Below are 26,706 nucleotides of genomic sequence, written 5' to 3' on the forward strand. Positions count from 1 at the left end.
CTGTTGCAGGGAATGTGGCATGCAATTGGTGGATGGATCTCCAATCAAGTTGTAGTCGTCTCAGCCAATCATGGCCCCACAATGCTGGCCTTCTTGCTTTTACCACATACAAACCCAATGTGGCTTGTTGGTTGTTGTATTGCACAGTTATGAGTGTCACTCCCATAGGAGTTTCTCCAGTATAAGTTCGCAGTTGGATATCTGTAAGCTTCAGTTCAATATCTTTCAAACGCCATTCAAGTTCATTTTTTGGAATGAGTGAAACAGCAGAACTGGTGTCCAATTCCATTTTCATTAATTTGCCAATCACTTCTGGTGTAAGCCATATTGCTTATCTCCTGTTAGTTTTTCACATTACAAAACCCACTCCTGTGTCACTCTCATCATAATCAGATTTCTCATCAACAGCATGCAGCTTAATGCTCTTTTTGAAAATGTAACTTGACTTTATATCTTTTTCTCTTCCCAGTGCAGTCTATTTATTTTTGTCTATTTCCCAACATGCTCTTTTTGTGTCCTACTTTGTTACATTTTCCGCAAGTTTCACCTTTAAGCTAATATTGGTCTGGTGTATGTGAGCCCTGCCACAACAGCATGGCAATTTGTTTGGCCAGACAAGTTTCTGTTTAGACTTCGCAATTTTGTTCACGCTCACTTTCATTATTGACTGCAACTCAATTGCATCTCTGTCTGCTGTTTCCTTTGATACAGCAATTTTAACTGATCTTTTAAATGTGAGTTGTGCTTCAATTAACAACCGTTTTTGAAAGCTTTCTTGCAAGATTCCACAAACTAAACGATCTCTCAGTGCATCATTAAGCCCATCACTGAACTGGCAGTGCTTGGATAATGTCTTCAGTTCAACCATGTACGCTGAAATGAACAGCGCCTTACTTTTGATACCGCTTATGAAACTTAAAGCATTCTGCCTTCAACAATAGTTTTGGTTCTAAGTATTCCTGCATTACTTTCACAATATCAGTTAAGCTCAGTTTGGCTGGTTTGGTTGGAGCAGTTAAACTTCTAAGCAAACTGTATGCTCTTCCACTAATAGCACTCAGCAAAATGGGCACTCGTTTCTCATTAGCTATTCCATTTGCTTTAAAATACTGCTTAACTTGCTCAGTATACATATTCCAGTTATCTCTTATGCAAGCAAATGTGTCTATCTTTCCTATATAGCCAGCCATTTCAGCTTTTTTAAATTTATTATTATCACCTGGTACTCACTACTTATGAACCTGTGAATTCCACACATTTTCTGCCTTTTTTAAAAAAACTTGACATCTTTCTCTCCTTTCTGAAGAACAAAAAACCTGCTGCGCTATTCTTCTTTGACTTGAGTGTCTTGCAGTGCTTCAGCAGGTAGGTAGCCATTTCGGGTTTGCTTTAAAATTCCTCGTCATCGCTCTTATTGCTTTGTAACTCCAAAAATTAATCAAAAGAAAAACACAGGGAGACCAGGATAAACATGTCTACTTTGTTCTTTACTTTTTAAATGAGGCACTCATTTATGTCATGGTGGCATAATAACATTCATGTATTTTTACATATAATCCATAATGAACTATGGAAACAACAAAGAATGCTTAATCAAACAATATATTTGCGATATTCCTCAAATACTACTGAAATATTAAATACACACCAACAATGGTGCTTATTTGAGCTGATCCATTTCCCTGTATTTGACCCTTATCGACTAATATCTTTCCAATCCATGTATCTTTCTAAATGTCTTTTGTACATTGAAATTGTACCACTCTCACATTTCCTTCCTCTGGACAAATAGGACTACCTTAGATGGGTGACTTGAACAACATGGGTGATTAGGACAAAAGGACTTGTTTCCTTGCTGTTTTATTCTGTCTCTGGCAGCCTATTCCACACACCTACCACCCTCTGTGTGAAAAACTTCCCTTACCTCCCCTTTAAATCTTTCCTCTCTCGCAGTCTGCTTTCAGGTAACCTGGGTCCTGGATAATATCTGTCCCATCATTGAGTACTTCTACATGCAACGCTGTCACAAGAAAGCAGCATCCATCATCAAAGACCCCGCTATCCTGGCCACGCCCTCTACTTTCTACTATCGTCAGGCAGGCAGTACATTAGCTTTACCTCCCACAACACCAGGTTTTGGAACGGCCAGGTTCCCTACAACCATCAGGCTCATGAACCAGCATAGATAACTTCAATCACTTCAACTCTGAACTGATTCCACAACCTACAGAATCACTTTCGAGAACCCTTTACAACACATGTTCTCAGCATTAGTTTATTGCACAGTTTGTCTTCTTTTGGTCTTTGATTGTTTGTCCAATTTTGTATAGTATTTTGTAAAATTCTATTCTTCTTTTTTTTGTAAATGCCTGCAAGGAAATGGATCTCCAGGTAGCTTATGGTAACATATACATCCTTTGGGCACGTGGTCAAGTGGTTAAGGCATTGGACTAGCGACCTGAAGGTTATGAGTTCGAGCCCCAGCTGAGGGAACGTGTTGTGTCCTCGAGCAAGGCACTTAATCACACAACACTGGTGCCAAGCTGTATGGGTCCTAATGCCCTTCTCTTGGACAACATCGGTGTCATGGAGAAGGGAGACTTGCAGCATGGGCAACTGCTGGTCTTCCATACAACCTTGCCCAGGCCTGCGCCCTGGAGAGTGAAGACTTTCCAGGTGCAGATCCATGGTCTCGCAAGACTAACGGATGCTCTATATATGTCCTTTGATAATAAACTGAATAGAACTTTAAATTCAGTCAATATTCCTAAGTAAACTAACTTTTTTTTAAAATCACGGCCCTGTGTATAGGAATTTGCAGTGTGCATTACAACGGCGACTCCACTTTGATGACTGCAAAGTACTGCAGGCATTCTGAAATGAATGAAAAATTATAAATAATTGTAAGGCTTTCTCTCTTATTTTTGTCTACATGAGTGTCTTCACCCAAGATGAATTAGGTTGTATGCCTTTGCATAAGGATAATAAAAACAAGAGTAATAGCTTCAGCATTCATAATGTTCTTGAATAAAAATGCAGCTGGATGTCAGACCAGAGGTGTGATTGATAAAAGATAGGGTAGAGATTCATAGTGTAAACACAACAATAGAATAGATTACATTAATGTACAAATGGAATCTGAAGTCACAGGAGACTGCAGATACTGGGATCTGGAGCAAATGACAAAATGCTGGATTAATTCAGATAGAATCTGCAGAGGGAAATGAACAGTCAAAGCTTTAGGTCAAGACCCTTCATCTGAACTTGCTACAAGTGGAGTGTGATGTATTTCAAACTTGGTAACGCCAACAGGTGACACGTAGAAGGGAGCCAAAGACAGAAAGGTCTTTCAACAAAGTTAAAAATAAGGGATTTTTATATTGACCTGACTGGGAAAGAGCTTTGGGATGGCACCTTCAGTGAGGCAGATCCTCCTCCACATCAAAATGTCAGCTTGGTTGAGTACTTCTGAGAGTTAAACCAGAGTCTTTTACAGATTTTAGAGTGCTCAAGCTTACTTTGATTGAAAAATACAACAAAAGCATCTTGAACTCCATTTTAAATTCATACAAAAGTTTACACAATTCCGTATATGCACAGAAGACCGTAGGAGATAGGAGCAGAGTTAGGCCATTCAGGTCTGCTCCGCTATTCCATTATCCCTCTTAACCCCATTCTTCTGCCTTCTCTCCATAAGATAATTCAATCAATATCTATTATCTCCATCCCATCATTTTCATTAACATAGGAGACAGATTGCACAACCTTCTCTTCAGATGCCGCTGGATAGAGTTCGGTGTTAGGTTTGATGATACACAGTTCTGCTGTGGGACTGGTGCTAGACAGCCTTCTGACACTTGTTGTTAAAAGGGTTTCTTCAACACTGCTTTGCAAATCCCCTATACTTTCTACATCCTCTGCCTTTGTATCATCTTTGTTCAGGCCTGAAGCAACAGGACTGGAAGATTTCCCAGAGCATAGCCCCATTGGGTAGTCACAAAGAATCACAGCTCGTTGGCTCTTGTGTTAGGGTAAGATTTGTTCAGAAGTGTTCTGCTGCTTTTCAACTGGAATCCCATAAGTAATCTATTTTCAGATAAAACAGAAATTAGAGTGATTAATATGCAAGGAGACTGCAGCTAAATTGTTTGATAAATTTAAGAGGTTGTGGCTGAGTTACAGAGGAGGCAGACATAATTATTAAAAAATAAACTTTAGTTTTATTAGCTTATTATTTAGCTTGCATGTGAAACAACACTTTCTTTTCTGAGGAAACGAGAAAGTTTTAACTACGTGAACACAAGATATTCTGCAAATGCTGGAAAATCCAGAGTGACACACATAAAATACTGGAGGAACTCAGCAGATCCGGGACCATCCATGGAAAGGAATAAAGAGTCGACATTTCAGGCCGAGGTCCAAAGCTCAGACCTGACGAAGGGTCTCAGCCGGAAACATCAACTGTACTTCTTCCTATAGATGCTGCCTGGCCTGCTGCGTTCCACCAGCATTTTGTGTGTGTTGCTTGAATTTCCAGCATCTGCAGATTTTCTCATGTTTGGGTTTCTGAAGATGCTGGAAATCCAGAGAAACACACCATTCCTCCAATATTTTGTATGTATACTGTTTATTCCTTTCCATAGATGCTGCCTGACCTGCAGACTTCCTCCAGCATTTTGTGTGTGTTAGATGACATTCTTATAGTCTTTTTAGCACAGTTAAATCACTTAGTGTTTTACCACAGTAATTATCATTTTCTCTTTCACCTTTGGTGAACTACAACCCTCTTCTCCAAACAACCTACAGCTGATTCTAATGTCTGGTTCTTGGTGTACAAATGCATACCTCACTGGAGACCAAATGGAGGTAGAAGACAGAGGTTGTCAAGGAGAGGATCTGGGAGCAGTTATATGGAGACCACAGACCCAAGAACTGAGGCAGGCCAGGTAAAACACAGAAGTACAGAAGAGAAGAGCAGTGATCAGGGTAGTCATAGTGTTACTAAGCTGTGGGGTATTGCCAGTTGGTTCAAGAAACAACTGGTTGAAAGGAAGTGTTGAATGCTGGAGCAGGCCCCAAGGGCATTTTGTCCTCTACCATTCAACACTTCCTTTCAACCATTTGGTTCTTGAACCAACTGGCAATACGTCAGAGCTTAGTAACATTATGCCCGCCATGATCACTTTGCACTAAAATGGACCTTGTTTTTTTTTTTGTTCTAATTGTATTTTACTTCTTGCAAAAATTATATTTAATCTATGTTCTTTCCTGTGACTGGTGCTTATATGGTGCTACGTGCCTGCGATGCTGCTTTAAGTTTTTCATTGCACCTGGGCATAACACAAATTTGACTTTGCCATTAAGTAATACACCTAACTGCTTATCATAGAGCACAGCACAGAAATGGAGCCTGCAACACAACTCACCAGTACTGGTCACGATGCCTCACACGAATTGCTGGAGGAATTCAGCAGGCCAGGCAGCATCAGTGGAAAAGAGTAAAAAGACAACGTTTTGGATCGAGACCACCTCATCATCCGGTCCTGATGAAGGGTCTCGGCCTGAAACGTCGACTGCTTACTTTTCTCTATAGATGCTGCCTGGCCTGCAGAGCTCTTCCAGCATTTTGTATGTGTTACTTGAATTTCCAACAGCTACAGATTTTCTTATGTTTGTGATCATGATGCTTTCTTGAATATACCGAATGACTTCATTTCTACTGCCTTCTGTGGTAGTGAATTCCACAGGTTTACCCTCTATGTGGAGAATTTTCACCTAAACTCAATTCCTAAATCTGTGGCCTCTGGTCCTGCACTCTCAGGCCATACAGAACATCCTCGCCATCTAGACCCATTGAAATGTGATAGGTTTCTGTAAGTTCCCTTCCATTGCTTCTCCTAAAGGGTTGGTGGCCACGTTATTAGGTACCTCCTTTATCAAAGAAAGTTGCCACTGAGTGTACGTCTGTGGTCTTCCACTGCCATAGAATCTATTTCAAGGTTCAACATGTTGTGCTCTTCTGCACTCCACTGTTGTATCGCATGGTTCTTTTAGTTTCTGTCACCTTGTCAGCTTGAACCAATCGAACCATTCTCCTCTGACCTTTACCATTAACAAGGCATTTTCACCACAAAACCGCTACTCGCTGAATGTTTTTTGTTTTTCACACCATTCTCTGTAAACTCCAGAGACTGTTGTGGATGAAAATTCCAGGAGATCAGCAGTTTCTGAAATACTCAAACCACCACATCTGGCACCAAGAATTATTCTACAGTCAAAGTCACTTAGGTCACATTTCTTCCTCATTCTGATGTTTGGTCTGAACAACAACTGAACCTCTTAATCATGTCTGCATGTTTTGATGCATTGAGTTGCTACCACATGACTGGCCAATTAGATATTTGCACAAAGGAGCACATGTACAGGTATACCTTAAAAAGTGGCCACTAAGTGTATTTCCAGTGAAAATAGACCTAACCAAGACAATCTGTCATTAAATGTCCATCCAAAGATGGTATCATTTTGCAATGAGGAGAAATTGGGGTAACTTGCCCAGTATTCATCAGGCTTCAGAAGAATGAGAGACAACCTTATTGATTGGTGGAAAATTCTGAGAGGGCTTGTTAGACTGGATGCAGGATGGATTTTCTCCTGGTACAGAGGTTAGAATCAGTTATCACAATTTCAGGATAGAGGACTAGAAATTCAGAATTGACATCAGGTGAAATTTCCTCACTCAGAAGATGGTCAACTCAGTGAAATTCTCCACCACAGATGCCTGTGGAGGCCAAGTCACTGAATATATTTAAGAAAATCGATTTGTGGACACAAGACATGAATAGTATGGGGAAAGAATGGTGATCATGAAAATCAGAATCAGGTTAATCTAATGTATGTCGTGAATTTTTTGTGGCAGGTCGAAGTTAAGATGGAGCTAAACAGCAACCGCATTGCTTGCATCTTTGGGAACTGCTTTATTTCTATTTTTGATATCTCTTTTTTTTCCTTTCCAGGGTGTGGGGGGTCCTCTTTTGAAGACTGTTCTTTGTGGGAATGGGACCCACTCTCAGGGCCTCATGACCGGCCACTTTCCGATATCCCAAAGACGTGGGCTGGAAAACAAATACGCATTCAGGCTTCTGGGATTTCGAGGCTCTGGGAATGTGTTGATTCTAGGCCAGTGCCCCTGACTGAAGTGTCACAGGAGAACACGGAACATCGGGAGCAGCGGGTTAGCTGCTGGGGGCTGTGTGTCCGGAGAGTTGCGCCTTTTTGGTGCCGACTCTCTGGGTGCAGAGCTCAGAAAAAGCGACACAACAGACTTGTAACATTGTAAATCAGCGAGTTGTTTGTTATGTCTCCACTCTCTCTGTGAAATGGGGACACCTCTTTTTCCCTTAATAGTGGGTGGGGGGGAGAGAGAGAGAGAGAGAGAGAGAGAGAGAGAGAGAGACAGACAGACAGACAGACTGTGGTATGTAGAATTACCGGGTGACCACACAGTTTTTGGGTACTGCAAGTCTGTATATTTATTAATGCTTTGCTTGATGCTTGAATGCTCGGTGAAGGGTGCTAATGCTTTTTTTCTGGTGGGGGTGGTATGGGGGTTGTTGTCTTACCGCTGCTTGTGCCTGGGAAGGGGGTGCTGGGGGGTATTTTGGGGTTCTAACATTCAACTGTCATTCATTCTTTGGGACACTCCTCTGTTTTTGTGGATTTGATGAAAAAAATTCAATATGTATATTGTTTATATTTCTCTGACATTAAGTGCACCTATTGACACCTATTAAAGATTGAATATTAGTCATGAAGCATATTCAATGGTAAAACAAGCTGAAAGGGCCAATTGACCTACTTTAGCCCCTATTTTTCTACATTTCTTAATGGGGTGTTATTCATGTCAACAATGGGCCTCAATAATGAGGATTCATTTGTACAATAGGCAGTGCACTAGCCCATCCAGGGGACAACATTAAAGAGAAGTTTCAGATGATCGCAACCACATAGAGAAAACTATTTGAAAATCACAAGACAATTAAGCTGAATAAATTCAGAGTAAATTCATTACCAAAGTCTGTTTATGCTACCATATGTTACCCTGAAATTCATTTTCTTGTGGATATTCATAGTAGATATAAAGAAACACAATAGAATCAATGAAAAGCTACACTCAAACAAAGATGGATAAGCAACCAATGCACAAAAGAAGACAAACTGTGCAAATACTGAAAAACAAATACTAATAATGAACAAATAAATAAATAATAAATAATAATGAAAACATGAGTTGCAGAGTCCTTGAAAGTGAGTCCATTGGTTATGGAAATTATATTCAACTCATTCACTAGCGTGTTTTGTGCATGTCGCATAGAATGGTTAAAGGAGAATCAGTGGATGTTGTGTATCTGGATTTTCAGAAGGCGTGCTGCTATGTTTAGCTGAGCCATCAATCTGCCATTCCACTGCTGGCTCATGGAGAGTACAAGTGACCTGCATGACTGAATAAGCAATTGTGACTTTCCTTTTGTCTCTATGCATGGCTCATTGATTATGTTACTAATGGTCCCCTAGGACAGCTGGAGAATTCATGGTCACTGCCCAATGTTGGGGGCAGACTATGGTTTCTTTGTATTATCTGGTATAACTCATCACTGACTTTCTTTATGAAGTGCAGTCTCTGCAAGCACAGGTCAATTAGAGGTTGAAATATTTTGTTCAGTCTGTTCTGGCTGTACATCGAACAACTCCTGTAATGCCTCGCCTTCTTTTGCTTTCTCTAAAACCAAGGGAACATATACAGTACTTCTCTTGGAAGATGATGTGCCTTCTTTTTGACTGGGTGAAGCTGAGAGAACAGGAAGGACCACCTCTGAAAGTACAAAAGTGAAGCAGTTTTCAACAGTGCAGAAAGTATTAATGTCACCTGAAAATTAAACTTTACGTGAATCACTGTTGAAGTATACACAAAATGTATTAGATCAGTTTCCCTTCACCTCACCAGTAGCATCTATTTAGTGAGGTATGAATGTGGAATAGAAATGGTATTGATGAAAAATTGGAATATTACTATTTAAATGTGCCAGCCAATTTCCGCGTAAGTACTGCAGGCTTTATTGGAACTGGCAATAAAAATGAGTGAAAGCAATAATGGGCAGGACCCAAACATTGTAGGAGCCATCTACCGGAAAGCTAACCATATGTGAGGTACAGTAAGTAAGAGATGATTTGGTCCTTGATGTTGCCTTGCTGGACGGCAGACAGCAATGTACCTTTGACAGCGTTGGCTATATTTTGCCTTTACAGGAGAAGGCCTTCAATTTTCCTCCCTGCTTGAAGTATCTTCTAAGAACCTGCTGAATGCTTGTTGCTTTCTGTATTTTATGAGTCTCAGGGCAAGTGCATGATTTGGGAATATGAGGATAATACAAGATTTTAAAAGCAGGTTAACTATTTCCTGAGTGTGTTGGCCCTGTGTGGTGTATGGGGTGTCCAGGGAGGGTTAGCACCTCTGGTGAAGGGGCTTGTTATGTTCATTTTGGGGCTGCTCAATCACCTTTGGTCCCCAACGGACACTTAGCTCTCACAAGTAGCTGTTTGTATGTGACAATGGCCACACCCCAGTACACCGCTCCGACAGGCAGGCTAAAACCAGGTGAGGGTAGCTGGCAGCTTTGTGCCTGTTCTAGGATGTGAAGTCAGCTCTGGCAGACCAGGTAGACGAGATCTACAGTGAGATCCAATGGCCAGGAAGGCACTTTTGCAATGGTCTGTGGAGAGCGAAGGGCATAATAAGGCACAGTAAATGTCATGGTCACCCACTGCAACCAAGGAAGACCACAGTCTGTGAAGCTTGTTCGTACCACTGGACTCAGACTTCTGAGGTTGAGAGAGTAGGGCTGCCCCAGTGGCTTTTCCACTTTGAAAACTCTCCCACACAGGTTTCCTGGCATTGTCAGACACAATGGACAACCACCATTGTCCTTTTACATTTAAGTGCCAATAAGATCCCTTGTGAGACAGCAGAATTAGAATACATAAACTGGCATGCCAATGTGTTTGCAATAGATCATCAAAATTCTCCCTCGCATTCTATTAGAGTAATAGAGTCATCAAACACTACAGCACAGAAACAGACCCTTCAGCCCGTCTAGTTTGTGCTGAGCTAATAACCCCCCTAGTCTCATTGACCTGCACCCAGACCATAGCTCCACACCCCTCCCCTTCCATGGATCTATCCAAATTTCTCTTAACTGTTGAAATCAAATACATGTCCACCAATTCCACTGGCAGCTTCTTCCACACTCTCAACACAGCCTGAGAGAAGAAGATCCGCGCCCCCCCCCCCCATGTTCCACTTCAATATTTTACCTTTCATCCTTAAGCCATGACCTCTAGTTCTAGTCTCACGCAACCTCGGTGAAAAAGCCTGCTTACATTTACGCTATCTTTACCTGACATAATTTTGTACACCTCTACCAAATCTTCCATCATTCTCTCACACTCTAGGAAATAAAGTCCTAACGTAGTCAACCTTTCCCTATATTCAGGTTCTCAAGTCCTGGCAACATCCTTAAAAATTTTATCTGCACTCTTTCAATCTTATTGAAATCTTTCCTGTAGATAGGTGATCAGAGCTGCACACAATACTCCAAATTAGGCCTCACCAACACATTATACAATTTCAACACAACATCCCAACTCCTGTACCCAGTACTTGGATTTATGAAAGCTTATGTGCCAAAATCTCGCTTTACAACCCTATCTAGCTGCGATGCCACTTTCAAGAAATTACGGATCTGTATTCCCAGATCCCTCACTTCTACTGCACTCCTCAGAGTCCTAGCCCCTCACTGTGTAAGTCCTACCCTGGTTTGTCCTCCCAAAGAGCAACACCTCATTACATTCCATCTGTCTGCATTAAATTCCATCTGTCATCTTTCAGCCCATTTTTCCATGGTCCAGATCCCGCTGCAAGCTATGACAGCCTTAAGCTAAACCTTGGGCTTGAAGCTCATATGAAATAGTATTAAATCACTTTGTTGCTTCAATCTAGGCTACTCTAGTAATACCAGTCACTTGCTAGTAATGCCAGTGACTGGATGGTGATCTCCACTGTACCTCTCTTCTGTAAGTCTTAGAGAACAAAAACCAGAGCAAGATTTTGAAGTGGTGCTATTATTGCCAATCATTAAACTTAGATTAATTTTTCCTTGTGACCTATAACCCATTAACAACCATCAATACTGTATTCTCCTACACCTGACCCCTAAGAACTGCAAGAATACCCTATATTATCGGTAATATGACAATAATAAACCAATTTACCAATTTACATGCCAAACTTATTTAGCCTCCTGAGGAAGTAGAGGCACTAGTATGCTTTCTTGGCCTTGGCATCCTTATGGTTAGACCAGAGTGATTTTACTCCCAGAAGATTGAGACTCTCAACCTCAGCATTGTTGATGTAAACAGCATGTGAATTGCCACTCTTCCTGAAGTCAATAACCCTCTCTTTAGTTTTGCTTGTTGTCATGACAGCCTGCTACTGGGTTCCCTATCTCCTTCCAGTACTTCAACACACCACTATTTGAGACTTGGCTCACTACCGCGTTGTCATCTGCAAACTCATAGGTGGCGTTAGGGCAGAATCTGCCCATGCAGTCGAGGATGTATAGACAATAGACAATAGGTGCAGGAGTAGGCTAAGTAGAGGGCCGAGGACGTAGCATTGTAAGACACCAATTTTACAGAGCAGGGGCGGTGAACCACCTTGAAAGCATGCGCCCAAATTGGCAATAATCTTCCAAACAATTTTGAGCAGAGATTATCATTGATTAATAAATTAGTAACAATAATAATGGACTTCTTTAAGAAAAAAGGATGAGTCCCTCATTTATGCGTATTCATTGTTTTACTATTAATAAAGGTATAACGGAGACAGACTGAAATAAATGAAGCATTATTGAAAACCTGTTTGAAAATTATTAATATTAATTTTTAAAAGGACGATTGAAAAATGACATCATTTCTAAATGGTATTGTTATTATAATCTATTACTGTCCAAATACTGCACAATGTGCAGTATTTATATTTCTTATTTACACACTTTATATTCTGTCTGGGTAGCCTCCAACCTGATGATATAAATATCAATTTCTTCTTTCGACGATTTTTTCCCTCCCTCTCCCCTTCTAATCCCCTCCATGGGTTCTTACTGCTTCTCACCTGCCTATCATCTCCCCCAGGTCACCTCTTCCTTTCCTTTTACCCGTGGTCCACTCTCTTCTTCCTCTCCAGCCCTTTACCTTCCCCAACCACCTGGCTTCACTTATCACCATCCAGCTGTCCTCCATCCCCTCCCCCTACCTTTTTATTCTGCCATCTGTCCCCTTCCTTTCCAGTCCTGAAGAAGGATCTGGACCCGAAACATCGACCGTGTATTCATTTCCATAGATGTTGCCTGACCTGCTGAGTTCCTCCAGCATTTTGTATGTGTTGATGTGTACGTCAAGTCTTGAAGATTTTAAAATGTATATTCCAGCATCACGTGCTCTTGCAACCTGTCTCCCTGGCGTCAAGCCAGCATGAGATGTTTCCTTTCAAAACATCTCAGTGCTTTCTGGTTGTAAAAAAATCATTCGCCGCTTCATTTAGCAGTGAAGATAATCGCTATGAATCATTTTTATTATAGGTGGGGTTTAAAGAATTGAAGGGCGGCACTACAAACTGTGTGGCAACGGAAGTTTTTGCATGTGCCATCTTGGGCATGTGTGCTACAGGTTCACTATCCCGTTACACCACAGAACTAGGCCCATGTAGTTGAGGCCAATTGTGTCTGCCTGTACGATTTAAGATGGCGCTACCAAAGATGTGGTGGTTCGGAAAGCAAGAGATTCGACTATAAACATTACTTATAACATCTTTTCTGAAGCAAATTGTGGTGAGCTATTGCCGAAGACAGTGGGGAGGCAGGAGAGGTGAAACTGGTTCAGGGGATGACCTGTGCTAGGGCATTGTGCGGCCCAACATGTTTAAGCTGCCCAGTTCACAGATGGAATTGGTGGTATCACTCAATTTGGCGAGATCAAGAATGGCTTTGAGCTGGGCAGCCCAAGTTTATTGTGGCACCGGGGTCTGGGTCCTGGAGCTAGGCACTACCCGGTGCATGAACAATTTAAACCGGTCAAGTTAGACTGGAAACCCAAGTGTTGAGACCGGCAGCAAGCGTTAGGCTGATTTTGCTCACTCTCCCGCGAATATTCACTCTTTCTCTGCAGCACCGAGGCTGGAAATTGATCCAACTGCTGTTTGTTTTTGCTGCACTGGTGTGATGAACTGCAGATATCCCACCCTGCAAAAACTCATTTCAGGGAGGTAGCACCATCAATTTGCGGGAGACTCCCGGAACTTCCGGGAGAGGTGGGATGTCTGCAATAGAGTAGCTCCTTAGCAGCTAGCCAGCTAGTTTAAATAACATTAGCTATGCTAATGAACGAATGACACCTGTTAAACTCATCTCAAAATGTCTTTTACAGTCTTAACTGACCATGGGCAATAAAAAAGTCACTGTTGCAAACAGTGCAGCAAGCAACACTGTCATTATTTTGACACCTATTAGGCAGGGGTACACTTTAGTGTAGTCTGGGGCGAAGTACATTTTATATTTTCTTGTTTTGGATCAATCTGCCATGGCGCTCTCTCTCGCTCTCGCGCTTTCTCACTCTCTCTCTCTCGTGCATGCTCTCTTGCTCTCTATCTCTCTCTTGCTCTCTCTTTCGCTCTCAAAAAAATTGATTTCTGGGATATTGTATATAATTTGCGGGCATCAGAGAGCCGCTATCAATATGCAGGAGACTCCTGGAACTTCCGGGAGAGGTGGGATGTCTGGAACTGGGACTGAGGCCTGGGCCTACTCTGGCTGCTCTGGGAGCAGATCTGGGGACTCAGTCTAATTCGAATGCTGTTGTCTTGCTTCTATTGTTTGCATGATATGTGCGTGTTTGTGTGTGTGTGTGGGCTAGTTTTTTCTCTTTCTCTGCACTGTGGTTTTTGGCCTTTCTTTTTTTTTTAATTGAGTTATTCGGGATTCTTGCTTTGTGGCTGCCTATAAGCAGACAAATCTCAAGGTGTATAGTTTATGCATTCTTTGATAATCTATGTGCTTTGAATCTATTTTTACTGATTGCAGTCTGCTGGTCAAGAATCCTGTTGCAAAGGTAGGTGTTGAGACCCAGACCTATGTCTAGTAATTTGGAGATGAGTTTGCTTAGCATTATGGAATTGAAAGCAGTAATTGTATTAAAAGCTATTGTACTTCAAATGATGTTATTGAAGGAAATAAGATGTGGTGAAATATCATAGTTAGAAGTCTGTCTTATATTGTTTTAAACTAACTCCCCAGATTTCTGCAGGTGATTTGCTATTGAGCGGTTTAAAGAAGGAAGGCCTAATTCCTAATGGCTCACTGTAAACATGCCAATTCAGCAATCAGACCCAAACACTTCTCAATACACAGGATGGACCGAACTACTGATTTGGAAAAGGCAAAAGGTAGGGGGAGGGGGGTGTGCTTCATGAGAAACTCTCTGCGGTGCTCCCATCTGCAGGTTTTGTCATACTCTTGTTACCCTGACCTGAGTTAAAAATACACGTGGACTAAGATGTTAACTGTCCTGTGCTATCACCAGTGGGATCATCAGTTGATCTGCCACCTGTCTTCAGTTTCAGCCCGCTTATGATCAAGACTCCCCTCGAGGTGGTGGGCCAGCGGTGCTAAAGCATCATCTCCCACTGGTGAGCTTAAAAACTTGGCATCTGCCTCTATCAGAGTTGTTGGTCACTTTCATGCAACAGATAGTCTGCTCTTCAGGAGTCTATGCAACTACTGAAGGGTTTGCAAGATATGTGTATACTGTCTGACTACCTGCCCTTCTGGACATACTTGGTCCACACCCATGCTGATCCTTTCTCTGCTGCCTCAGCTACTACCCTGCTGGTTGACTTGATCTCTCTTCTAGTGAAGCCAAGGTCATGCAGCCACTTCTGGAGAGTGAACGCAATAAACCCACAGCAGCCTACTTCGAATGCATAGCATGAGACCTTCCACCCTCTGTCTCTGCACTCTGATCTTAATTCCGCATACTTGGTTAACTTGCGCTCATGGGCTTCATTGATGTTGTCTTCCCAGGGGACTGTCAGTTCACCAATAACCACTTCTCTACTGGTGTCAGAGCATACGATTCTGACCTGCAACGTCTAATAATTAAGTGCTGACCGTTCTACTTATCAAGAGAGTTCTCCTACATGATCCTGACCACAGTTCCTGTACCATCAACAGCCGAATGTAATCAAGTACTCGAGATACTGCAAGCTGCAATCACTGATCAAGAAACAGTCCACCCTGACACATGTCAAGTCATATTCAGAGACTTTAATCTCTGTCCATATAACCTGTATCACTACACGTCCCAACACACTAGACCATACTACAATAATAAATACCTACCGTTCCGTGCCTAGACCACATTTCAGAAAATCTGATCACTTGACTGCTCTTCTCCTACCTGCATACAGGCAGAGGCAAAAGATCAAAAGTCCAGAGATAAGGACAACAAAGAGGTGGTCACAGGAAGCGGAGGGGCGGCTACGGGATTGGTTTAAGTCCATGGTTTGGGCTGTGTTCATGGACGTCGTCATGGATTTCATAAAAGTAGTTGTAGATGAGAGTGTCCCCACAAAATCATCAGAGTTGTCTCCAACCAGGAGTCCTGGATGAACCCTGAGATCCACAATCTGCTGAGGGCCAGGTCAGTGGTATTCAGATCTGGCAACAAGTAAATGCAAGAGGTCCTATTACGATCGCCGGAAAGCTTTCCCACATGCGAAGTGGCAATTCTGGACTAAACGTGAATCACTAAAGGATGCTTGACAGCTGTGTGGCAGGGCTTGAATGTTACCTCCTGTAAAGTGAAATCAAGTGCCACAGGTGACAACAGGGCTTTGCTTTCCGATGAGCACAATGTCTTCAATGCTCACTTTGACTGTCAAAACAAGTAGGAAACATCACAAGCTCCCACAGCCCCAATGACCCTGTGATTTCAGTCTCTGAAGCTGGTGCGAGAGCATCTTTCAAGAGGGTGAACCCACAGAAAGCATCTGGACCAGATGATCATATCCAGACAAAAAGTAGATATATATTCTTTGGGGTTCAGAAGAAATTAAAAAGATTTTACTTAAGCATATAAAATCCTTAGGACAGGGTAGATATTGAGATCATTCCATTAGAAGCCTATGGTTACAAATAGAAGAAGGTCATTAGGTGCTTCTTCTTGTAGAGGTTGGTTGATTGCTGGAATACTTTACTCAGGGTGGTTGTGGAGGTGATATCATTGAGATATTTAAAGAGGAAATAGGTAACTTATTTGACCCATTAGGGAAATGAGGCCTATACGGAAGCAGCACAGAACATTCAAAACCTACAGAAATAATCATACTGAATGATAGGGCAGGCCTGTGGCTCCTGTTTCTTATGTTCTAATGTTCTGAATTTCATTCATAATCCAAACTAAATTAGCCCATTTCAGTTTCAGGGCACGCGTAGAGGTGCCACATTAGAATCGATGTCACGACCCCCGGCAAACTCTTCTCATGAAGAAAACTAATAAAATAGGGGAAAAGGCCAATATTTGAAAAAGAACTGTCTTACATTTCCTGATTTAGTTAAGTACTGAGCATCTTTTACATGGCTGAAAACATTCAAAGCATGGACTTTAATGGGATTGTCATTCTACATGTAAATATGGACCAAGACTATTCATGGAGCAGTGATGTTGTGGGGATGGAACTGGACTCTCTGACTGTGGTGTCTGAAAAGAGGATGCTGTCTAAGTTGCATGCCATCTTGGACAATTGTCTTCCATCCACTACATAATGTACTGGTTGGGCACAGGAGTACATTCAGCCAGAGATTCATTCCACTGAGATGCAACACTGAGCGTCATAGGAAGTCATTCCTGCCTGTGGCCATCAAACTTTACAACTCCTCCCTTGGAGGGTCAGACACCCTGAGCCAATAGGCTGGTCCTGGACTTATTTCCTGGCATAATTTACATATTACTATTTAATTATCTATGGTTTTATTACTATTTAATTATTTATGGTGCAACTGTAACAAAAACCAATTTCCCTCAGGATCAATAAAGTATGACTATGTATGACTATGTAAACACTCAAGAAATGTAGCAATTCAGAAGTTGCCACCAGAGACATGGTAGTGTTGAGATCACCCCAACTGTTTAAAGTCAATTGTTTGCTCTTAAGCATCTTTACAAAATTAGCTACACTCATCTGCTTTCCGTAACGAATTCCATTTCATATTAACCCTCAGCATTAAAAAAAATCACTCTCCACACATTTTCTTTGAATCTGTTAGAAGTAATTGAGAATTTATCTCCCTTGTTTCCCATTGTTGAACTGTGAAGGTACTCTTGACCTAATTGCTCAAACTCTTCCATAATTTTAGTAATTTATATAAAATGCTCCATTAGCCTACAGTCTTACAGACAACCTTGTCTCAAATTTGGGAATCCATGTTGATGTTTTTTTTCTGTATCTTTTCCAGAATGAAATTCTACCCTTTGCATATTAGGATTAAGGACATTTGTGGTTCTATTCAGCAATCATTGGAGAGCGAAAGATTCATAATGTTTCACAGACTAACCTTGATTAACAATCAGAAGGACATAAAAAGGAGCATATTCCTATGACCTTGTTTAGCTGCTCATTTGACCTGGGATTATAAAATCACAGAGCTGGTACTTTAAAGTTAGCAGTAAGAACTTCCTGCTTGTCTTAAAGCTGCCTCGACAATGATCTTGAAAGTCTATGTTTTCTCTTTGTTTACAATAAGTAATCTGCCTTTTCAGAGACTAATTTTCCTGGCTATTATCCTGGAGAAACATCCATCAGCAAAGTGAAAATGTCAAGACATTGTTCAGATTGCACTTGAGCAAAATTTAGGCCCTATATCTAAGAAAGGATATGCTGGAACTGGAGAGAGTTCAGAGAAAGTTTACAAGAATGATCCTAGGAATGAAAGGATTAATATAAATGAGGAGCATTTGATGGTTCTTAATCTGTACTCACTGGAGTTTAGAAGACTGGGGGTGGGGGGGGGTCTCATTGAAACCTACCAAATATTGAAAGGCATAAATAGAGTGGATGTGGCGAGGATCGTTCTAATGGTGGGAGAGTCCTGAGCCTCAGAGTACAAGGATGTCCCTTTAGAACAGAGTTGAGGAAGAATTTCTTCAGCCAGTGGAAGTGAATCTGTGGAATTCATTCCCACAGACAGCAATGGAAGCCAAGTCATTAAGTATATTTAAAGTAGAGGTTGATAGGTTTTTTAATTAGTAAGGGGGAATCAAAGGTTATGGGGAGAAAGCAGGAGACTGGGGCTGTTATTGAAAATAAATCAGCCTTGATTAAATGGTGAAGAAACTTGATGGGCCAAAGGGCCCAATTCTTATCGTCTTTGGTCTTTTAGCTAATTTTTAAAGGTTTTATGTCATTCTCCTCCTTCAGTCCACACTCACCCTCCATACTCCTCTTTCACATTACTTAGGATTTCAAAAACTTCCCCAAGGCGTAGTGAGGTAAGTATTTCTTTATCATATGTCTCAATAATATACAATTCTGAATAAAGTGGATTAGACAAGTCCAGCTTCCTATTTAAATCTCCTGTCAGTGGACTCACACTACCTAAACACACAGAGGCCCCGAAGACACTGATTGCGAATTTGTTATGGGACTTTCTTGGGGAACCGGTCAACTGAATCTCTTCAACCCTGGAACTTCTTGGATTATGGTGAATTGATTTTATCTACCTTGACCAAATTTGCTGCAAATTCTTTTGCGTTATTCCTCTCAGTCTGCTGAATCCCATGGACATACCTCTTTAATAATTCCAAATTCAGATCATTTATTTGTGTGAAGTTTACATAGCCTCAGTGAGAAAACCACCACATTTCTCCTACTTTCTATTCTCTGCCATTCAGCTGAACTTATAACAATGTTTTCACATTACCTTTAATGCCCTTTGCCTCAATTTTGTAGAAGCTCTTGAATCCGTGCAGTTCCTCCCTCCACATTGACTTTCTTGATGAATTCTATTAGATTGCTCAAGCACGATCAACCTTTTGGAAAAAATATGCGTTGTTATTTATTAACTTATACCTAAGGAAATACTCATCCATGTTATTCCAATTCAGGGTGTCAGGAAAAGTGATAAAGTTGAAATATAATTTATGTGTATAATAATATAAACTTATAGGAGTAATCTGTAAGAAAGAACAAGGAGCACTATTGTAAACCATTAAGTCACCTCCAAGGGTTTCAAATGGACAATGTGTGAACTATACTGCCATCTAATGCATTGAATTATCATGATACCAGCTGTAGCATGAAAAGATTATTCTTAACTAAGCAACAACATAATCAAAGGAGTAGCTGAACAACATTAATATTGCTGGTATTTTTTAAATACTCACGGTTAGGATAACGTCAAATGAATCTGCCATTCTTCTAGCTTCTTCGAAATGACACAGTCTTCTGTTGGTAAGGTATAAATGTCAGTTTGAGTAGTTGTACAGAAAGCCTGAACATCTGGGTGGGATCAGCAGCTAACACAAAGCTCAGGATCTCTTTCTAGTCCATCTTCTATTATATAAAAGCAATCTTGATACCCTTAGTAAAGAGAACATTACTGTGGCCTAACATTGCAGCCAACGATACAATGATAAACAAGAATCTTTGTTTTCTTCCTGTAGCTCTCATACATTCAATCATAATCTTTTAAATTGTAGCCACAATAGGATACAATATTATGGGCAACCAGAACGCAGAATAATCTTGTTTACTATCAGATCCCAGTTTCTTATACATTCACCATTTTACCCTCCTTCAGAGTTCAGGATAAATTATTATTCAATTCAGAAGGGTAACAGTGCTCTCTGCCGACCTGCTGGGAGATCGCTCTTGAATATATTCAAAATAAATTGCTTTAAACCAGTTCCAAATCTAAGTCGATTTTAACATTTATTTTAATTTTAATTTTAATTTGTTCAATGCCTTATACATACATTTTAGAAATATAGTTCATATTTATAAACCAAGAATGTGAAATCCTCCAAGAGGACTACAACCTTGCTGTGGGGTTTGGAGGCTTGCGTGCCTCAATGACCTGGAGATCTATGTTGGCTGGAGTCAGGGCTTTGTGCCTTGGCTGTTGGTAGGGTCACCCATGCCAAACAAGTCAAAGGGTAGAGGCCTGGCTAGAGTGATCCACCACCGGCCCTCCAGGTTCGGGTGTTCAGACCAGGGCTAACAACACTTACAGGTCCAAAAAAATGGTTACGGAAACAGCAATAAAGAATCCTATATATGTGTGTGACGGTATGGACAGACAGAGATGGAGGACCTTAAATGCTGCCCTAAATGCCAACGGTGTAATGGGCACCAAGAAGAAAGACTGTGATGTACGTCTTTTAACTTGTAAAGTAATACGAATTACCAAAACATAATATGAGAATTCATGTTGAAAATCTAATGGACAAAGTGAATATTGGTCTTGTACATTGATTCTTCACCTTTGGAGATCATGACTAATTGATACAGTTCTTATGAGAACTGAGTAATTGTCAGCATTGACCATTAGTGAGCTTAGCAGCTCGTGCATTCTTGTAGGGGTCCACAGCACTGCAGCTCCCAGCTGGCAATTCTACAATTCTGCCCCTGGTATAAGCAGAGAATATTAGTATAGGAAAGGAAAAGTATCTCTGGGGTTGCTAATACCTTGAAGGTACAATTAAAATGCATTGTGAACCTTCTGTACATTGCTTAACACTGCAATCTGCTCTACTAAGCAGAAACCTGTGGATTGATAAATTGGGAAAAGCTCACAGCAACAATACCTTTACTTGGAAAAGTATCTAGAAGGAAATTAAATTAAGTATTGAATATGATAGCAATGATTTTCTGAAAGGAGGGTTCAAAAGGATCATTTTATTATCAAAGTATGCATGTACAATACAGCTCTGATATTCATCTTCTCCAGGTAGCCATGTACAGAAAGGCCAAGGGAACTGTTGAAAGAAAAGACATCAACCCCCACTCCCCTCCAACTGCATGAAAGAGAAACAAAACTAGCAAACCCTAAATGCCCCACACCCTCCCTTAAACAAAAAAATCTAACAGATTGCCCGTAGGGAAATTGGCAGCTGGAATATCAAACCCCAAACCAGATAATAATATAAACATTAGTGAACCCAATCAGCACCATCGTAGTGTAGTGAATGGCAAGATGTGACTTAGCAAGTGGCATTCTGGAGTTCAAAGTTCAATCACAGAGCCATCTGTAAGCAGTTTGTACGTTCTTCCCATGAACCACGAGGGTTTCCTCCGGGTGCTCCAGTTTCCTCCCACAGTCCAAAGACCTACTGGTTTCTAGATTAATTGGCCATTGTAAATTGTCCTGTGATTAGGCTAGTGTTAAATAAGTGGCTCGTTAGGCCAGAGCGGCCTGTTCCATGCTGTATCTGTAATAAATAAATAAATAAAATATAATAACACTGAGCAACAAGCACAAAATGCTGGAGGAACTCAGCAGGTCGGGCAACATTTATAGAGAGGGCTAAACACTTAATGTTTCAGCTTGAGACCCCTCATCAGGAGACCCTTTATTCCTCTCCATAGATGCTGCCAGACCATCTAAGTTCCTTCAGCATATCGTGTTTGCTGCTCTGGCATTTGAAAAATCTCCTGTGTTTATGATAATGCTGAGGTTATTCCCATATCTAAGTTATTTTCATCCTTTTGGTAAACTCTATCAGAATGATCAAGCAGTTGTGCTTCTCATTTTTTTGTCATGACAGCAATCAGCAGACAGGATATTTGCTGTAATAAAACTGAGGGATTGGCAATTACTATCTAAACACTGAAATTTTATACCCAATAAATTCTAGCAGTTTACCAGAAACACATATGCTCAAAATCTAATAAGCATATATCACAGATATGAAGACCTTAACTCTCTGATAGGAGCAGCATACTACTATCAAGCTTAAGCCTATAGTTTAAAAGGGTATTTTCATGACCAATCACTGCAGTGGGATTTCAGAACTCTCCACTAAGCATTTTTTTAAATCAACACAATAAAGTTCTTTTGAATCTGTGCTCCTGCTCTAGCCTGCTGGTGGTTGGCCATGCTATTTTGCTTCATTCGTAAAATAATTTATTTTAAAGTAAAATGCAGACAAAATTTTATCATTAATGTACTAATACAAGGACATGAAAGCAATTAAATTTTGATGCATTGATCGACTCTTAGGTCAGTATATACTGCCGCTACTGAACAGAATTTTGAGAATTGTGGATTTGTATAAAGGACTTCTATGATGTAAAATCTCTCTACTTGTCAAGAAATTCTAAATAACTGTCCTATCTATTTTCCATTACTATTTGTTATTTTCAGTAGCATACTGTGAATCATAAAGCAATAACAAGAAAAATGCATTTTGGCCGATACCAAAATATTCCATAACATTGCATCTTTCAATTAAATGTTAGCCTAAATTTTCCTCCTTTTTGCTTATATTGCTATACTTAACTATTACTTAACTAATACAGTACATCGCAGTGTTGGTATTTAATCTACTTCTCCACTAGACAAAATACTAATCCAGAAAAATCAATTTCCTTGTTGTTAAAAAGTCTCAATGAATTTAGTTTTTAATGAATACACATTTCTTATTTTTAAATGAATGCATGAAGCTTTTACTGTTTGAGGTTTAGCTTCAGTTTGGATTGTTGTATACATCATTTGATCATAAGTTTACACGTGGACCCTTTGCTTTTAGGATTTGTGTTATAAAGTGCTTGGAATACTTTCTACACATGTTATTTATTTATTAATAGTTTAGTCTGGTTTATCAATATCAGTTTATTTCTTACCCTGTTCAAATCTGCTTTGCTTGAATGCAACACCTTGCCATTTATGCTTTGACCTGTTAAATCTAACAGCAAAGTCAATCTCCATGTTGACATCAGCCTTCCTATGATGCACCCTCCGTCATACTGCTGTCCATTTTATTCACCACTAAACCTTGTTGCATAATCTATTTTAAATGACTACTTTGAAAGAGTGCAGACAAAACTTTTCATAGATGTACTAAAACTAGTACAATAGAAATAATTCAACCTTCAGCAGGCCAGGCAGCATCTGTGGAGAGAGAAACAAGATTAAAGTTTTAGGATGGTGACTTTTTATCTGAAAGCTGTGTTTGCAATCATCAATTGAAACATTATTTTTTTTCTCTCTTACTCTCCACAGACCTGCCAAGTATTTCCAGCATTTTGATATTGGTTTATTATTGTTGTCTGTACCAAAGTACAGTGAAAATCTTGTCTTGCATACTGTTCATGCAGATCAAATTATTACACAATGCATTGAGCTAGAACAAGGTAAAACAATAACAATGCAGAATAAAGGGTAAAAGATACCAAAAGAGTCTGAGGCCTCGTTGGTCAGTGTTGAACATGAATTCTCCATCCAGCTGTCTAGATACACAAGCCAGGACAGAAGGATATCGAGACCAAGCTGTTGCCCATGTAGCAGACTCCCAGAATCCTCCTCTCCGTGCACCTGATAAACCCAAAGGAACAGCAGACCGATACAGTTTGGCACCAGAGACGTGCGGAAGTTGCCCATCAGCGTTGAACTCAACATAGGACTGCCTTGGGGTTTACTCCTGAAGCCTTCCCCGTGAGTCCATGAGTGGGTATAGCCAGAAGGCAGGGGAGGTTTGAGATCAGAGTTTTCCTTCTCCTAGGTGAGCTGCCACCCATGGCTGACGAGCCCCATCTGCCTGAAGTCACTGGCTTTAAGATGCCAGCAACTCACCTTTGCTCATCTCCTGTCAGTAGAAATGGTTCTGCTGGGTTTAGTAGCTAAGGCAGACATGAAGGCCAGGAGCTGGTCTTGCTTGTTAGATGCTAATTGAGGCACACGTCATTGAGAGCATTTCATAGGTAGTCGGACCCTGTCCTGATTACCACCCAAGGTTATACCAACCTTAAGGAACCTACCAAAAGTATGCAGTCCAGGTAGACAATCAAGTGCATGATCATAACGAGGTAGATTATCATAAAAGAGTCTGAGAACAGTAGGGTAGAAGTTGTCCTTGAGCCTGGTGGTGCAGCTTACTACAGGTTTCCAATACTGCAATATGTTTTCTTTCGGATTCTCATTCAGTGTTTTGGCTCCAAGATAATGTTGCTCTACAAAGACATCTAAATGTATTCTAAAAGTTTGATGCCTTTGCTATTCAGACCAGTCCATTTCTCCCAGATGGAAAGATTAAAATGTTCCATTATGACTCATATTTCCCTAATCTCTGCATTCTTTCTCTTCCCATTATGCCACAGCTAGCAAGAGATCCATAGGTAATTACTAGTCATGTCTTGCACCCTTAACCTTTGGCTATTGAAGAAACTTCTGGAAATGACACAATTAGAGAAATGTTTGCTATTAAGCCACATTTTCAGATACTGTAAGATCTATTTGTATGAAGGTAGCTATTCGAGCAGTCATCATGCATGTATTTCTCAATGACAATAAACGAGGACTGAGTGTCCTCATAATCTAATCTAATCTAATCAACCCTCATGTTCACGGCCACATACTCGTATATTAACATATGGAAATTAGTAAAAATATACAAAGATCTAGTGAATTGAGAGGGAAAGGTATCACAATACTCCGTGAAGAAGTAACCTGGTCATCTTTTCCTGATTGGTTCAATGTTTGACTACATTTGATGCAGCTAATTTTTCCTAAAATTGTTAAAAAAAACTATTGAATTGATGCGGAAGATCAAGCACCACTTTCTTAAGCCAATTTGAACAAGAAATAACTCTGCCCTACATCCAAAGAAGTTAAAAAATAAGTCTACCTTCCAAACTTTAGTGTCAAATACAAATTATAGTACTCACTGAATTTGAACGATCAGTTAAAAAAAAGTTTCCTCAGCTATAACACAGAACTGCGAGTGTTAATCTGAAACAGTACTGATAAACTTTTCCCATTTATTTTTCTCCAATTATTTATTAAGGTCTTGTTCAAAGCATATTCACTGACCTTAGGCACAGATCATTTTTCTTTGAAAGAACTAGAATGTCGTTCTTCTTTCTCATCTAATTCTGAGAACACAGTCTTCATCAACTTTAATTCCAATTCAGAAGGTGTAATAGTGTCTGTCCTGGATGAGTCCTGAACTTTAGAAGGATAATGCCTGCATGCTAATGGTAGGACAGTTTGTGTCACTTAATAAGGTTTGTTTGGATTCCATGGATACTGTAATAACCTTCTGTGGTTGACCTTGCTATAGGGGAATTCACGTTTATCAAATGCTGGCTGATCTCCGTGACTGAGCATTTAATAGTTTATCATTAACAGAGGCATTATGTAGAATGGCTGAGTATGTGGCACATAGTCAACTGTTGAAGAAAGTCATTTGTTCTGCAGCCTCTGATCTTTCTGGCACATAATGCCCAATGGGGCAGAGAGTGTGACTATTGTTTATCCATTAAAACAGACAGAAATTACAGTGGTCTCATGGAATTACATTCTGTCCATCTGATCCATGATCACTCCCACCTAATTCATTCATCCCAATCAGTATAACCTGCAACTCCATTATAGGTTAACCACTCCCCCTTAAATCCATGTGTGCTGTTCACAGGATAAAGATAGTAAGAGAAACTGTTCTAATATCTGCCATTGTTTAGCTGAAACTCATGTGGATTAGTACAGGTAACACGCACAAAATGCTGGACGAGCTCAGCAGGCCAGGCAGCATCTATGGAGAAAAGTACAGTTGATGTTTTGGGCCTGAAATGTCAACGGTACTTTTTTCCATAGATGCTGCCTGGTCTGCTGAATTCCTCCAGCATTTTGTGTGTGTTGCTTGGATTTCCAGCATCTGCAGATTCTCTCTTGTTTGGATTAGTACAGGGGTTCCCAACCAGGGGTCCATGGATGCCTTGCTTAGTGGCATTGGTCCATGGCTTTAACATGTTTTGGAACCTCTGGATTAGTAGCATGTTGACGATGGAGGGATGTCCATTTGAAACAGAGGTGAGGAGGAATTTCTTTAGCCAGAGAGTGGTGAGTCTATGGAATTCATTGCCACAGGTGGCTGTGGAGGCCAAGTCATTGGGTATATTTAAGGCAGAGGTTGATAGATTCTTGATTAGTCAAGGTGTGAAGGGATACAGGGAGAAGGCAGAAGATTGGGACTGAGAGGGAAATGGATCAGCCATGATGAAATGACAGAGCAGACTCAATGGGCCAAATGGCCTACTTCTGCTCCTATATCTTAAAATGAACGAGGTTGCCAAATAGCAAGTCAAAGTAAATTATTGTCAATGTATACGTACGTCTCCATATACTACCGTGAGATTCATTTTCCTGCAGGTATTCACAGTAGAACATGTCATAGAATCAATCAGAACTGCACACAAGAAATACTGACAAACAACCAAGATGCAAAAGATGACAAACTGTGCAAATACAAAAATGATAATAATAATAAATAAAGCAAATAAATAATACTGAGATAGGAAGAGAAGTATGAGAAATAGAAAGAGTA

At 40.5% G+C, this 26,706-nt stretch overlaps 1 long non-coding RNA gene across 1 annotated transcript; it reads right to left on the bottom strand.

Annotated features, from left to right (window-relative positions):
- Positions 1 to 1,483: 1,483 nt before the first annotated feature.
- Positions 1,484 to 25,341, bottom strand: LOC140200685 (uncharacterized). Its single transcript, XR_011886691.1, has 4 exons — positions 25,194 to 25,341; positions 19,549 to 19,609; positions 19,086 to 19,194; positions 1,484 to 4,086 (listed from the first exon to the last, which is right to left on the bottom strand). It is a non-coding gene; the product is annotated as an uncharacterized lncRNA (long non-coding RNA).
- Positions 25,342 to 26,706: the final 1,365 nt, after the last annotated feature.

This window comes from Mobula birostris, chromosome 7 (assembly GCF_030028105.1).
Source record: "Mobula birostris isolate sMobBir1 chromosome 7, sMobBir1.hap1, whole genome shotgun sequence".
In the NCBI taxonomy this organism is placed as follows: domain Eukaryota; kingdom Metazoa; phylum Chordata; class Chondrichthyes; order Myliobatiformes; family Myliobatidae; genus Mobula; species Mobula birostris.